The sequence below is a fragment of the Sciurus vulgaris genome (genome assembly GCF_902686455.1).
Source record: "Sciurus vulgaris genome assembly, chromosome: 11".
Taxonomy (NCBI): Eukaryota; Metazoa; Chordata; class Mammalia; order Rodentia; family Sciuridae; genus Sciurus; species Sciurus vulgaris.
In genome coordinates this window covers 1,813,520-1,830,810 of record NC_136472.1, presented here as the reverse complement: position 1 = coordinate 1,830,810, position 17,291 = coordinate 1,813,520, and positions in this window count along the sequence as shown.

The window sequence follows — 17,291 nt, the reverse complement described above, 5'->3', positions numbered from 1 at the left end:
ACCTAGGTCCTGGGACCCTGCTCTGCACCTAATCACCTGGCTATGCGGCCCCTCCTCTGAGCAGCCACCTGGAGCCCCTTACAGTCGCTCCGAGTCCCAGTGACCCGCCACATGCCTCTTCCTCCGGCAGCCACCTGGTGTTCTGTGCGGTCGCTCTAAGTCCAAGTGACCCACCACACACCTCCTTCTCCTCCAGGCAGTCACCCAGAGATCTGGTGCGTTCGTCACGAGTCCCAGGAACTCACTGTGCACCTCCTCGTCCCGACTGCCACCCGTAGCCCTGGTGCAGTCACTCCAAGCCCAAGCACCCCGCCGCGCCCCTCCTCCTCCTCCAGGCAACCCCCCTGTGTTCAGGAGCGGTTGCTCTGTGTCCAAACCACTCACCACGCTGCTCCTCCGGATAGCCGCCCGGAGCCCTGGTGCAGCTGCTCCAAGTCCTAGCAACGTGCCGAGCCCGTGCTTCTCCTTCTCCTCTGGGCAGCCCCCGGTGTTCAGGAGTGGTCGCTTTCAGTCCAAACAGCTCACCGCACACTCCCTCCTTTGGGCAGCCTCCCAAAGCCCCAGTGGTGTTGCTCCAAGTCCCAGCGCTGTGCTGAGCGCCTCCTCTCCAATGCTCCCAGTTGTCCACATTCACTGCTCCGCGGGAGGAGGGGTGTCTTCGTTGGACAAATCTACTTCACAAAGATCCCTGCGTTCGGGGCTACCGCCCCATCCAGGACGCCTCCCCAACGGGAGAGACTCACCCAGCTGCTTTGAGTTGGTCCCAAGTCTCTCTATATCTCCTCTTCTTGAGTCCTGAGTCCTGGAGCAACATGAACGCAGCACCCTCTAGTCCGCCATCTTGAATCCCCTCTATTTGGCTATTCCTTTAGACTAGTTCCTCCCTTGCTGATTTGCATTGTTGTTTTTCATCTCTTCCTCATGGAATATTTTGCTGAAAATGTTCTGTAATGCTGGCTTTCTTTTTTAAATTCTTTTAGTTTTTGTTTATCATGGAAGGATTTTATTTCATCATCAAATCTGAAGGTAAGTTTTGCTGGGTATAAGATTCTTGGTTGGCATCCATTTTCTTTAAGGGCTTGATATATTTTGTTCCAGGCCCTTCTAGCTTTTAGGGTCTGGATTGAAAAATCTGCTGATATCCTTATTGGTTTCCCCCTGAAGGTAATTTGATTCTTTTCTCTCACAGCCTTTAACATTCTGTCTTTATTTTGTATGTTAGGTATGTTCATTATAATGTGCCTTGGTGTGGGTCTGTTGTAATTTTGTGTATTTGGAGTTCTATAAGCCTCTTGAACTTGATTTTCCATTTCATTCTTCAGATTTGCGAAATTTTCTAATATTATTTCACTGAATATATTGTTCATTCCTTTGGTTTGTTTCTCTGTGCCTTCCTGTATCCCAATAATTCTCAAATTTGGCCTTTTCATGATATCCCATATTTCTTATAGATTCTGTTCATGATTTCTTACCACCTTCTCTGTTTGATCAACTTTGTTTCTAAGATTAAACATTTTGTCTTCAATGTCTGAGGTTCTCTCTTCCAGGTATTCTATCCTATTGGTTATGCTTTCTATGGAGTTCTTAATTTGGTTTATTGTTTCCTCATTTCAAGGATTTCTGTTTGGTTTTTTTTTTCAGTATCTCTAACTCTTTATTGAAATGACCTTTTGCTTCCTGTATTTGCTCTCTAACTGTTGATTGGTTGTGATCATTAATGCCTGCATTTGCTCTTTCATCTCATCCTTCAATGCCTGCATTTGATCTTTCATCTCCTCCTTTGCTTGTCTGATCATTTTAATTATGTACATTCTGAACTCTCTGACATTTCTTCTGCCATGCTGTCATTGGGTTTTATTGATATAGCTTCTAGGTTTGTTTGGTACATTTTCTTCCCTTGTTTTCTCATATTGGTCAGATATCAGTGGGACTCTGAGATATTGCAGATTTCCTCTATTGGCTTATAGTGTCCCTGTAGATTTCCAGCATATCACCTCTTAACCTTCAGTAGGCTGAAGTCTTGGAGGAACTTGATAATGCAGTGCTTCAGAAGAAAGCTGCCCCTGGCCCACTGCTGGGTGCTGGACTGGGGGATGGGTGTGCTCGGAAAGCCTCTCACTAGGCGGGGCTACTATGAGAAGGCTGCTGTGGACCGGGCCTGCCACCAGATGGAGCCAGGCTGCTTGGGAAAGCCTCAGGCCCCCCTGCCCTGGTCTGAGAAACTGTCTGAGGACCAGACCAGGGCCCACTGCTTGGGGCTGGTTGTGCGTGGAAAGCCTCTCACTAGGCAGACCTGTTCCAAGAAGCTGGCTGTGGGCTGGGCCTGCCACCTGATGGAGCCGGGCTGCTGGGGAAGGCCTCTCGCCACCCTGCCCTGGTCCAAGAATTTGTCTGGGGACCAGGACCCGCCACTGGGTGTCGGACTGGGGGCTGGGTGTGCTTGGAAAGCCTCTCGCTAGGCGGGTCTGCTCGGAGAAGCTGGCTGTGGAACGGGCCTGCCATCAGATGGAGCCCCGCTGCTTGGGAAAGCCTCTGGCCCTCCTTCCTGGTCCGAGAAGCTGCCTGTGGACCAGACTGGGGTCTGCCGCTTGGGGCTGGTTGTGTGTAGAAAGCCTCTCACTGGGTGGGTGTGCTCTGAGGAGCTGGCCATGGACAGGGCCTGCCACCGGATGGAGCTGCCCTGCCCTGCTCCGAGAAGCTGCCCACTGTCCCAGCCTGCTGCCCAGGCTGAGCTTCACCTGGTGGAAGCCACTCACCCACGTCTCTGAGTTCGTCTGAGTCTCTCAATATCTCCCCTTCTTGAATCCTGTGTTCTTGAGCACCAGGAGATGCAGTCACTCTCTAGTCTGCCATTTTGAAAACCCCCCAGAGGGCTTTTAAAGAGGTGACTCAAAGGCTGCACTCTACAATTAGCATAAAGTGGACCACTGTTACAACATGGTCGCCTACATTTAGAGTACCAAATATATTATAATAACCTAAAATAATAGTTGTTTATTTAAGCAATTATAAAGCAATCATTTAAAAGACTTTAAAATAGGTACAAACTCTTTCCTTTAAGACTTAGTATTCCTAAATAATAAAACTTAACAGACACAAGAAATTATCTTTAATTTCTAAGAACAGATCAATATTCACACTTTGCTTCCTATCATACATTAAAATTCTAATAACTTTAACTCCAGTGCTAATTGTAGCCAGTTTAATAACATACACAAAATTTTTGAGATTCACCTTCCACAAACCTTCTGCAGTTTATACATTCTGCAACTTTTTTACATCTTTAATTTTGTCCCCTATTTCATCTTGGACTTTAGCACAAAAATATTACTTTACCATACAAAATACTTTTGTATCTGGAGACATTTCCTTTTTCTTCTAATTTTTCATATTAAATACATTTCCATATCTATAGTTTTTTGTTTTTTTTTTTTTAGTTTCAGACCCTTTCTTAAGTTTATATTTAGAAACAATTCATATGAATACTATCTGTGCATTTAATTTACACAACAAATTTCATGCGTGGAGAGGGATAGGACAATCTGGCATATACAAAAACTGTGCCTCAATCTTCCCTTCAGCTGGCATTCAAGGGGCTGGAGCACCAGATATTTTTGAGTTTGACTATGGAAGGCTCTGAGCTTCGCTAAGAATCTGGGGTGGCCCTGAGCACCACTGTTACCCTGGGAAATATTCTGAGCTCCACTGAGTGCCTGGGAAGGCAATGAGACAAGCACAGTATGTGGAAGGCCCTGATTGCCACTGTGAGCCTGGGGAAGTACCCAAGTTCAAGGAGACTGAGGGAAGGCCTTGAGTACCACCATTTCCCTGGGAGTGGTGTTGATCTCCACTGCGAGCCTGGGCAAGGTCCTGGGATTCACTGAGACCCTCGGGAAGTCCTTGAATCCAGTGTGTCACTCAGAAACTTTCTGAGTCTGAGACTCTGAAAATCGCACTGGACACCATGGAGACACTGGCAAAGGCCCTGAACTCCGCATTTCTTGGGAAAGCTTCTGAGCCCCACTGAGGTGCTGGGAATAGCGCTGTCTATCACCGAGACACTGCAACAGACCTGAGACAGACACTCACTGACGCCCGGGGCAAGGCCCGCACCTTGTGGAGAAACCCTGAACACTGGACCATGCTGCCGTCCCTGGAATGCCATGGAGCACCCCCGAGGGCCTGGGGAGGCGACGAAGCCACAGCGAGCCTGAAGACAGCCTGGAGCCCCACTGAAACACTGAAAAGGCCAGGACCACTGGTAAGTTCAGGGAGCTTCTTGGCTCCAACGAAACCCTCGGAAAGGCCAGAGCTCCTTCGATGGCCTGTGTTTGCATCAGTTGTTTCGTTGCTGTGACTTAAAGGACTCAGCCAGAACAAGCGTAAGGAAGGAAAAGTTTACTTAAGGGCTCATAGTCTTGGAGGTCCTAGTCCACGGAAAGTTGGCTCCATTCCTTGGGGCTCAAGGTGAGGCTGAAGGTCATGGCAGAAGTGTGGTGGAGAGAAGCAGCTCACATGATGATCGAAAGCAGAGGGAGACTCCACTCTCCAGATACAAAATATAGACCCCATAGCTAAGCCCCCAATGAACCACTTCCTCCAGCCACCCCCCACCTGCCTTCAGTTACCACTCAGTTAATCACATTAGAGATTGATTCACTGATTAGGTTAAGACTAACCCAATCACTTCTCCTCCAAACCTTTCATTGTCTCACATGTGAGCTTTTGGGGGACACATCACGTCAAAGCCATGACAACCTGGAAAAACCTAAGAACCAAAGAGATACTGGGGAAGCCCTTAACACCATTTAGAATCCAGTGAAGGCCCTGAACACAATTGAGATTCTATTAAAGGCCTTTGTCTCCCAGAAATGCTAGGGAAGAATCCGGGCTCCAAGATGATTCTGTGCAGAGTCCTTATGCCCACTGAAAGACTGGGGTAGGCCCTAGGCCTCATAAGACACTTGAGAAGGCCCTCATACAAAACCAGACTCTGAGGAAGATGCTGAGCACAACTGTGATGCTGGGAATGGCCTTACCTGCACAAAGCTCTGGACAAGGCTCTGGGATTTACTGCAAACCCCTGGAAGGCTCTGAACCCAGTGTTTTCTTGGGGAAGAGCCTCACTCATAGTCTGGGAGTAGCACTAAGCATCACTGAGACTCTGAGAGCAGCACTGAGCCCTCTTGAAAAAGACCCTGGAAAAAACTGAGACGCTGGGGATGGCTCTTAGCTCCAGAGAGCAGAGAGGCCTAGGCAAGGCAATGAGCCCTATTGAGACCCTGGGGAAGGGCCTGAGCCTCACCAAGACTCTGAGGAAGGCTCTGAATACCAGTGAGACAGCAGTGAAGGCACTGAACCTGTCTAAGACTCTTACCGAGGCCTTTAGCCTCTTCTGAACACTGGCAAATGATCCCAGCTCCATGAAGACCATGTGGCCTTCCTGAGCAGGACTAAAGCTCTGAGCCCTCGGGAGACTCTAGGGTAGGCCCTGAGGCCCATTTAGATGCCACAGTAGGCCCTGATCCCCCACAGACACTGGGAAAGGGCCTGAGCCCTCTTATGCCCTGCAGAAGTCTCTGATCAGCACCGAGGCTCTTGGTAGGCCCGGAGCACACCGTGACCTGGGAATGGTGTAGCTTCGCTGAGATCATGGGAAGGGAATGACACCACTAAGAGTATCTGACCCTGAGCCCCACTGTGACCTACCTGGGAATGATTCTGAGCTCCACTGAGGTACTGGGAAAGGCTCAGGGGGTTACAGAGACCCTGTTGAGTCCCCTGAACCCCTGAGACAAAGGGAAGGAAATGAAACCCTTTAAGACACTTATTAGGTTGTTTAACCTCTCATAAACACTGGGATGATATTTGAGCCGCATGGAAATCATGTGGACATTCTGCACATCACTTATATTCTGGGGCAGCCCCGAGTACCAATGATACTCTGAGGAAGAGCCTGATTCCCCACTGGATTCCCAGGGAGGGCCATGAGCTCTTATGAGAGCTTGTGGAAGACCTTGCACCTGACAGAGGCCCTGGGAAAGGCTGAGCTCTCCTGTGACACGGAAAAACCTTGAGCCCCACTGAAATGTGGAAAGTTCGAGAATATCATTGATGACTCGCAAAAGCCGTGAGACACAATGATATGCTGGGAAAGACCCTGAACCCCATTTGGACCCCAGTGAACTCCCTGAACTGCACTGAGACTCTAGTGAAGGCCCAAAGGTGGGCAGACACACTGGAGAAGTATGTCAGCCCACTGCAGTCCTGTGGACATGACCACATGCAATATACTCAGTGACACCCTAGGAAATACTCTCAGCCCCTGTGAGACCTTGGGGAAGGACCTGAGCCCCAGCAGCACTGTGGCAAAAGTCCTGATCAAGACCAAAGATCAAGTGTGCTCTCTGATATGTGATGCCAACCCATAACACGGGAGGATAGGGAAGAGAAGCGAAGGCGTTCGCCTGATTAGACAACAGGGAATTAAGGGAAGGTTATGGGGATGGGAACAGAGAAGGTAGCAGAATGAGTTGGACATCACTTCCCTATACTCATATGTGAATACACAACCAGTGTAACCACATCGTGTTCGACCACAAGAGTGGAATCAAAACTGTAACGAGTCATACCTCGTGTATGTATAATATGTGAAAATACACCCTACTGTCATGCATACCTAAGAGAAACCAGTGAAAATAAAAGGAGCGAGTCCCTAAGAATTACCCTGAGCCCTGGCGAGACCCTGTGGAAGGGCCTGACCACACCGAGAAGCTGGGAATGATCCTGAGTAGCTGTCACCCCGGCAAGAACCCGGAGCCCCACTGACACCCTTGCAAAGGCGATGCGTACCATGATGACCTGGAAAATGCCTGAGCCACAGGAGAGCCTGGAAACAGCCTGGAACCCATTTGGACCCCAGCAGAAGCCCTCAACCCACTGAGACTCTGGTGATGGTCTTTATCCTCACAGCAACACTGGGGAAGAATCTGCACCCCGTGAGATCCTATGGGCCACCTAAGTCTGACTGAAAATCCTTGGAAGGCTTCTGAGCCCTCCTGAGACCCTGAGGAAGGCTCTGAGCACTGCGTTGACACTTGGAAATAAACTGAGCCCGTGGAAACACTTTAAAATGCCATGAGTCCCACTGAATACCTGGGAAAACAGCTGAGACACAATGCAACACTGCGAAAGGCCCTGAACCCCACTGTGACCCTAATGAAGGCCTTTAGCCTCACAGAAACACTGGGAAAGAATCTCAGTCTGACTGTGATCCTGAAGACAGCCTGAAGTCTGAGATCCTGTACACGGTCTCAAGCACTAGGCACCGTAACGCAAGCCTGTAATCCCAGCAACTCCGGAGGATGAGGCAGGAGGATCATGACTTCAAAGCTAGCCTCATCAAAAGTGAGGCACCAAGAAACTCAGTGAGACCCTATCTCTAAGTAAAATACCAAATAGTGCTGGGGGTGTATGTGGCTCAGTGGCTGAGTGCCCCTGAGATCAAACCCCTGTACCCCCACCAAATAAAAGACCCCAGGCCACAGTGATTCACTGGGGAAAGTCCTGTACTCAAAGACACCCTAGGGAAAGCCCTGACCCCCCGTGAGAGTTTGGAGAAGGCTCTGAGTCCCAGCAAGACTCTTGAAAGGCCCTGAGCACCACTGAGACTTGGGAATGGTACTAAGCTCCATTGAGAAATTTGGCAATTCCCTGGGATTCACTGACACACTGGCAAAGATACTGAATCCAGTGGGTTTTGGACAAAATTTCTGAGCCTCCCTGAGATTCTGGGAACAACACTGAGCCACATTGAAAATATGGAAAATTTCCTGAGAAAATCTGAGACCACGTGAATGGCCTTGAGTCCCACTGAGATCCTGAGACACTGAGAACAGCACTGAGAACCAGCGAGACCCTGGGAATGACCCGAAGTCCCAGTGAGACACAGAGAAAGGCCCTGAAACCCACTGAAAAACCCAGTGAAGGCCATGAACACCACTGACACTCTAGTGAAGGCCTTTAACCTCATGAAACATTGGCAAATGATTTCAGCCCAATGACTGTCCCGTGGACGTCAGTCAACCTCATTAAAGTTCCTCATAAGTCCTCAAGCCCCCGGAACAATTTGGGGAAAGCCCTGTACTTGTCAACACTCTAGGCAATGTTCTGGTCCTCCTTGAGAACTTGGGCAAGGCTCTGAGCTCCCGTGAGACACTGGGGAAAATACCGAGCTCAACGTAAACACCGGGGACGAGAAAGAGCCCCATTCAGACACTGAGGAAGGGCCTGAGCACCTGGAGGAGGCACTGATCCCCACTGACATGATGGACAAGGTAGTGAGGCCCACTGAGAACTTGAGGAAGGCCTGAGTTCCATAGAGACACTGGTAAAAATATGAGCCCCACTGAGGACTTCTGAGCATCCTGAACCCCACTGCAAAGATCATGAGAAATGTTTTAAAAGTTGCTGAGATGCTGGAGAAATCCCTGAGTACCAGTGAGACTGTGGTCAAGGCCTTGAGACTTCACTGAGATCGTAGGGGGCCCTGAGAGGAACAGATGCTAGGGAAAAACCAGAGGTCTGCTGAAACCCTAGCCAAGGCCTTCGGTCCCACTGAGACCCTAGAAAAGAACCGAAATGCGTTAGGAGACCCAGAGTCTTCAATGATTTGCTGGGAGACCGTGAGTCACACCAATATGCTGGGGAAGGCCTGGCGCTTCACAAGGGCTCTGGGGAAGGCCCTGAGCATGACTGTGACCGTGGTAATGTTGCTATGCTCCCTGAGAACCTGGACAAGGCCCTGGGATTCACCAACACACAGGCAAATGCCCTGAACCCAGTAGGTTTCAGATGCAATTTCTGGGCCTCCTAAGATTTTTTTTTTTAATCAAAAATCATAAATTTACATAGGGCAATATTGTCTGATTCATTGTTATTTTTTTCCCTTCCCCCCACCCCTCCCACCCCTCTTTTCCCTCTATACAGTCCTTCCTTCCTCCATTCTTACCACCCTCCTTATCCGTAACCCTAAACCTAAGCCTAACGCTAACCCCTCCTACCCCCCATTATATGACCACATCCGCTTATCAGCGAGATCATTCGTCCTTTAGTTTTTTGAGATTGGCTTATCTCACTTAGCATAATATCCTCCAATTTCATCCATTTGCCTGCAAATGCTATAATTTTACCATTCTTCGGGGCAGAGTAATATTCCATTGTATATATATGCCACAGTTTCTTTATCCATTCATCAACTGAGGGACATTTAGGTTGGTTCCACAATCTGGCTCTGGTGAATTGAGCAGCTACGAACATTGATGTGGCTCTATCTCTGTAGTATGCTGATTTTAAGTCCTTTGGGTATAGGCCAAGGAGTGGGATAGCTGGGTCAAATGGTGGTTCCATTCCAAGCTTTCTGAGGAATCTCCATACTGCTTTCCAGAGTGGCTGCACTAATTTGCAACCCCACCAGCAATGTATGAGTGAACCTTTTTCCCCACATCCTCGCCAACACCTATTGTTGCTTGTGTGCTTGACAATCACCATTCTAATTGGGGTGAGATGGAATCTTAGGGTAGTTTTGATTTGCATTTCTCTTATTACTAGAGATGTTGAACATTTTTTCACATATCTGTTGATTGCTTGTACATCTTCTTCTGTGAAGTCTGTTCATTTCCTTAGCCCATTTGTTGATTGGGTTATTTGTATTCTTGGTGTAGAGATTTTTGAGTTCTTTATAGATTCTGGAGATTAGTGCTCTATCTGAAGTATGATTGGCAAAGATATTCTCCCACTCTGTAGGCTCTCTCTTCACATTACTGATAGTTTCCTTTGCTGACAGAAAGCTTTTTAGTTTGAATCTATCCCAGTGGTTGATTCTTGCTTTTATTTCTTGGGCTATGGGAGTCCTGTTAAGGAAGTATGATCCTAAGCCAACAAGTTGAAGATTTGGATGTACTTTTTCTTCTATAAGATGCAGGGTCTCTGCTCTGATTCTGAGGTCCTTGATCCATTTTGAGTTCAGTTTTGTGCAGGGTGAGAGATAGAGGTTTAATTTCATTCTGTTGCATATAGTTTTCCAGTTTTCCCAGCACCATTTGTTGAAGAGGCTATCTTTTCTCCATTGTATGTTTTTGGCACCTTTGTCTAGTATGAGAAAATTGTATTTCTTTGGGTTTGTGTCCATATCCTCTATTCTGTACCATTGATCTACCTGTCTATTTTGGTACCAATACCATGCCGTTTTTGATACTATTGCTTTGTAGTATAGTTGAAGTTCTGGATTGTGATACCCCCTGTTTCATTCTTCCTGCTAAGAATTGCTTTAGCTATTCTGGGTTTCTTATTCTTCCAGATGAATTTCATGATTGCTTGCTCTATTTCTGTAAGGCACGTCATTGGGATTTTAATTGGAATTGCATTGAATCTGTATAGCACTTTTGGTAGTATGGCCATTTTGACAATATTAATTCTTCCTATCCAAGAACATGGGAGATCTTTCCATCTTCTAAGGTTTTCTTTAATTTCTTTCTTTAGTGTTGTATAGTTCTCATTGTAGAAGTCTTTCACCTCTTTTGTGAGATTGATTCCCAAGTATTTTATTTTATTTTTTTTTTGATGCTATTGTGAATGGGGTAGTTTTCCTAGTTTCTCTTTCTGAAGATTCATCACTTATGTATAAAAATGCATTGGATTTATGAGCATTGATCTTGTAACCTGCTACTTTACTGAATTCACTTATGAGTTCTAAGAGTTTTCTAGTGGAATTTCCAGGTTCCTCTAAATATATAATCATGTCATCAGCGAACAGGGATAGTTTGAGTTCTTACTTTCCTATTTGTATCCCTTTAATTTCTTTGGTTTGTCTAATTGCTCTGGCTAGAGTCTCAAGAACAATGTTGAATAGAAGTGGTGAAAGAGGGCATCCCTGCCTTGTTCCAGTTTTTAGGGGGAATGCTTTCAGTTTTTCACCATTTAGAATGATATTGGCCATGGGCTTAGCATAGATGGCCTTTACAATGTTAAGGAATGTTCCCACTACCCCGATTTTTTCTAGTGTTTTGAGCATGAAGGGGTGCTGTGTTTTATTGAATGTTTTTTCTGCATCTATTGAAATAATCATGTGATTGTTAACTTTTAGTCTCTTGATATAGTGAATGACATTTATTGATTTCCATATGTTGAACCAACCTTGCATCCCTGGGATAAAACCCACTTGATTGTGGTGCACTATCTTTTTAATATGTTTTTGTATGCGATTTGCTAAAATTTTGTTGAGAATTTTTGTGTCAATGTTCATTAAGGATATTGGTCTGAAATTTTCTTTCCTCGATGTGTCTCTGTCTGGTTTAGGTATCAGGATGATATTGGCTTCATAGAATGAGTTTGGGAGGGTTCCCTCCTCTTCCATTTCATGGAATACTTTGAGGAGTATTGGCATGAGCTCTTCTTTAAAGGTTTTGTAGAACTCAGCTGAGAACCCATCTGGTCCTGGACTTTTCTTTGTGTAGGCTTTTGATGACTTCTTCTACTTCATTACTTGAAATTGATCTATTTAAGTTGTGTATGTCCTCCTGATTCAGTTTAGGTAATTCATATGTCTCTAGAAACCTGTTGATGTCTTTGAGATTTTCTGTTTTGTTGGAGTATAGATTTTCAAAATAGCTTCTAATTATGTTTTGTATTTCAATCCTGTCTGTTGTGATATTTCCTTGTTCATTCTGAATTTTAGTAATTTGAGTTTTCTCTCAACTTCTCTTTGTTAGTGTGGCTAAGGGTTTATCAAATTTGTTTAATTTTTCAAAGAACCAACTATTTATTTTGTTAATTTGTCTGATTGTTTCTTTTGTTTCAATTTCGTTGATTTCAGCTCTGATTTTAACTATTTCCTGTCTTCTACTACTTTTAGTGTTGGTCTGCTCTTCTTTTTCTAGGGCTTTGAGCTGTACTGTTAAGTCGTTTATTTGTTGATTTCTACTTCTTTTGTTGAATGCTCCCCATGAAGTAAATCTTCCTCTAAGTACTGCTTTCATAGTGTCTCAGAGGTTTTGATATGATGTGTCTTTGTTCTCGTGTACTTCTAAGAATTTTTTAATTTCTCTCCTGATGTCTTCTGTTATCCATTCATCCTATAATAGTGCATTATTTAATCTCTAGGTATTGGAGAAGTTTCTGTTTTTTATTCTGTCATTTATTTCTAATTTCAATCCATTATGATCTGATAGAGTACAAGGTAGTGTCTCTATCTTCTCATATTTGCTAACAGTAGCTTTGTGGCATAATATATGGTCTATTTTAGAGAAGGATCCATGTGCTGCTGAGAAGAAAGTGTATTCGCTCTTGGTTGGATGGTATATTCTATATAAGTTGGTTATGTCTAAATTGTTGATTGTGTTATTGAGATCTATGGTTTCTTTATTCAATTTTTGTTTGGACGATCTATCCAGCAGTGAGAGAGGTGTGTTAAAATCGCCTTGTATTATTGTGTTGTGGTCTATTTGATTTCTGGAATTGAGAAGGATTTGTTTGACATACATGGATGAGACAATGTTTGGGGCATAGGTATTTATGATTGCTATGTCTTGCTGATTTATGCTTCCCTTAAGCAGTATGTAATGTCCTTCTTTATCCCTTCTGACTAGTTTCGGCTTGAAGTCCACATTATCTGAAATGAGGATGGATACTCCAGCTTTTTTGCTGTGTCCGTGTTCATGGTATGTTTTTTCCCATCCTTTCACCTTTAGTCGATGGGTATCTCTTTCTATGAGATGAGTCTCTTGCAGGCAGCAAATTGTTGGATTTTTCTTTTTAACCCATTCTGCTAGCCTATGTCTTTTGATTGATGAGTTCAGGCCATTAACATTCAGGGTTATTATTCTGATATGATTTGTATTCCCAGTCATTTGACTCTTTTTTGTTTTTTGACATGATTTAATTTCTCCTTTATTTGGCTATTCCTTTAGACTAGTTCCTCCCGTTGCTGATTTGCATCGTTGTTTCTTATCTTTTCCTCATGGAATATTTTGCTGAGAATGTTCTATAATGCCGGCTTTCTTTTTGTAAATTGCTTTAGCTTTTGTCTATCATGGAAGGATCTTATTTCGTCGTCAAATCTGAAAGTAAGTTTTGCTGGGTATAAAATTCTTGGTTGGCATCCATTTTCTTTCAGGGCTTGGTAAATGTTGTTCCAGTCCCTTCTAGCTTTTAGGGTATAGATTGAAAAATCTGCTGATATTCTTATTGGTTTCCCCCTGAAGGTAATTTGATTCTTTTCTCTCGTGGCCTTTAAAATTCTGTCTTTATTTTGTATGTTAGGTATTTTCATAATAATGTGCCTTGGTGTAGGTCTGTTGTAATTTTGTGTATTTGGAGTCCTATAAGCCTCTTGTACTTGGTTTTCCATTTCATTCTTCAGATTTGGGAAATTTTCTGATATCATTTCATTGAATAGATTGTTCATTCTTTTGGTTTGTTTCTCTAAGCCTTCCTCAATCCCAATAATTCTTAAATTTGGCCTTTTCATGATATCCCATAGATCTTGTAGATTCTGTTCATGATTTCTCTACCATCTTCTCTGTTTGGTCAACTTTGTTTTCAAGATTAAATATTTTGTCTTCAGTGTCTGAGGTTCTGTCTTCCAGGTGTTCTATCCTATTGGATATGCTTTCTATGGAGTTTTTAATTTGGTTATTGTTTTCTCCATCTCAAGTATTTCTGTTTGTTTGTTTGTTTGTTTGTTTTCAGTATCTCTAACTCTTTGTTGAAATAATCTTTTGCTTCCCATATTTGCTTTTTTAACTGTTGACTGGTGCGATCATTCAATGCCTGCATTTGCTCCTTCATCTCCTCATTTGCTTCCCTGATCATTTTAATTATGTACATTCTGGACTCCCTTTCTGACATTTCTTCTGCTGTGCTGTCCTTGGGTTTTATTGATATAGCATCTAGGTTTGTTTGGGACATTTTCTTCCCTTGTTTTCTCATATTGGTCAGATGTCAGTGGGACTCTGAGATATTGCAGATTTCCTCTATTAGCTTATAGTGTCCCTGTAGATTTCCAGTGTATCACCTCCCAGCCTTCAGTAGCCTGAAGTCTTGGAGGAACTTGATAATGCAGTGCTTCCGAAGAAAGCTGCCCCTAGCCCACTACTGGTTCCAGGGCTTGGAGCTGGCTCTGTGCGGAAAGGCTCTCACTGGGGGGCCTGCTCCGAGAAGCTGGCTGTGTGGGAGGAGCCCACCACTGGAGTGCCCAGGGCTGCCTGGAGAAGACTCTAGCTGCCCTGCCCTACTCTAATAAGCTGCCCCAATCCGGGCCTGCCACCCGGCCGAGCTTCACCGGGTGGGGGAGACTCACCCCATGGTTCTATTTTAGTCCAAGTCTCTCAATGCCTCCCCTTCTTGAATTCTGGGTTCTGGAGTGACTGGAGATGCAGTCACCCTCTAGTCCACCATCTTGGATCAACCCCATTGAAAAAGCCTGCGGACCGGAGGGGGGCAGGGCCGCCTGGAGAGGTCTCTGGCTGCCCAGAGGCTGCTTGCGGGTCGGAGGTCTCCACTGGCTTGGGGACTTGTGGCTGGCTCTGTGTAGAAAGGCTCTCACTGGGCGGTCTGCTCCGAGAAGCTAGCCTAAAAAGGCACTTCGTGCTGGAGGGAGCTGGGCTGCTTGGGGAAGTCCCTGGCTGCCCTGTCCTGGTCTCTGAAGCAGCGTGTGGATGGGCCAGAGCTCGCCATGTGCTGGATCAGGGACTTGGAGCTGGTTGTGTGCAGAAAGGCTCTCACTGGGGGGCCTGCTCCGAGAAGCTGGAGTATCTGGCCCTGTGGGAGGAGCCCACCGCAGGAGTGCTCAGGGCTGCCTAGGGGAGACTCTAGCTGCCCTGCCCTACTCTAATAAGCTGCCCAAATCTGGGCCTGCCGCCTGGGCCGAGCTTCACCAGGTGGGGGAGACTCACCCCATGGTTCTATTTTAGTCCGAGTCTCTCAATGCCTCCCCTTCTTGAATCCTGGGTTCTGGAGCAACTGGAGATACAGTCACCCTCTAGTCCGCCATCTTGGATCGCCCCTCCTAAGATTTTGTGAACAGCGCTGAGCCACATTGAAAACCTAGAAAATTTCCTGAGAAACTCTGAGACCCTGAGGATGGCTGTGAGTCTCACTGAAAACCTGGGGAAGGCTCTGAGACCAATGGAAAACCTAAGGAATGTCCTGAACCCCAATGAGACAGAATGACTAGCCATGAGCCCCATTGAGCACCACTAAGAAGGCTGAGTCCACTAAGATTCCACAGAAGGTCCTGAGCACTGGTGTAACCCTGGGAAAGACCATGAACACACTGAAACACTCAGAAAGACTATGAGACTTACTGATGACATAGAAAGCCCTAAGATCCAATGAGACACTGGGAAAGGCCCTAATGTCCATTGAGAAGCTAGTGAAGTCCATGAACACCACTGACCACCTAATGAAGGCCTTTAGCCTCACTGAAACACTGGGAAAGAATTGTGGCCTCACTAAAATGTGTGGACCGCCCCAAGCCTCACTGAAATTCTGCGTGGGGCCCTGGACCCAGCAATAGTCTGGGGAACATCCTGAATGCAGTGACACCTTGGGACCATAAAGGCCTAAAGTCCTGAGGCCATATGAGTACTTGGGGAAAGCATTTAGCCCAGTGAAATCCTGTGGAAAGCCCAGAGGTTCACTGAGACACTGGATAAGGGATTGGACCCCAATCAGACCCTAAAAAAAGACAAGGGAGAATTTCCTGAACCTCACCTAGTACATGGAAGATACTATGAGCTTATAGGTTTCTAGAGAAAACCTTGAGCACAACTGTGACCCTGGGGAAGAACCAGTGCCCCACTGAAACACTTGGAAAGGCCATGAGCCCCACTGCTTACCTGAAAAAGCCCTGAGACACATTGAGACACTGGTAAAGTTCCTGAACCCCATTTAGACCACAGTGAAGGCCCTGAACCTGACTGAGACTCTAGTGAAGACCTTTACCACACAGAAACACTTGGAAAGGATCTCAGCTCCTCTAAGATTCTGTGGATGGTGCTGATTTCCACTGAAATTATGGGGATGGCCTTGAGCCCCACTGATAACATGGGAAAGGCCCTGAGCCCCAGTGATGACCTGGAGAAGCCCTGAGACTCATTGAGACAATGGAAAAGGCCCTGAAACCCATTAAGAACCCAGTGAAGGCCATCAGCACAACTGACACTGCAGTGACTGCCTTCACCCTCTGCAAGAACTAGAAAATCTAGTGATCCATTTTCAAAATGTAGATTTAGCCTTAATTGGGATATAAGATCCAATCATAGCCATTTTAATTATACCTCTTCCCTTTACCATCCCCAATTTTAAAATTGGCCAGTCTCAGACATCGTAACTCTGAGCTCCCTCAGAGACAGAAGCATTGCTGCATTAAGGGTAAAAACCGGCAGAGTACCCAGCCAGGTGCACTTGCTCGCCAGATTTTCTTTAGTAACACCCCTTCTGCAGAAGTGAAGTTTGCCTGACCAAGCCACTTCCAAGCATGTGTTTGATTCCTGTGGTACTCTGGTATCTCTAACACCTCAAACTCTGGAAAAGAATCTCAGCCCCATTAAGATTCTATGGATAATCCTGAGACTCACTGAAATTCTGCAGAAGGAACTGAGCCCCAGTGATACTCTGGGGAACTCAGTGACAACCTAGGGAAAATGCAGAGAACTTTGAACCCTTGGGGAAGAACCTGAGCCCTAGCAAGACCCTGGAAAGGCTCCAAAATCAGCAGAGATATTGGGGAAGAGACTGAGCCCCACTAAGATACTGAGAAAGGCCCTGAACACCACCTTGAAACTGGAGGCAGCACTGAGTTTCACACAGACCTTAGCAATGCCATGGGAATCAATGAGACTCTGGCAAGGACTCTGAACCCAGTGGGTCCTTGAGGAAGTTTCTGGTTCCACTGGGAACCAGACACTGGGATTAGCTCGGAGACCCACTGAGACCCTGGAAAAGGCCCTGAGCACCAATGGGGAAGGTTCTGAGCCCCACTGAGACCCTATTGAAGATCCTGAGTTCCACTGACTCTCTGGACAAGGTGTTAAGATCCACTGAGATCATAGAGAAGGCTATGAGTCCCAGTAAAATTCTAGGGAAACTTTTGAGTCCCACAGAGATATTTGTTAAGAATATGAGCCCCACTAAGAACATCTGGACACCCCAAGCCCCAGTGAAGCTGTGGGAAATATCATGAGCCCCATGAAGACAACAGGAGAAGACACAAAACTTCCTGAGATACAGGG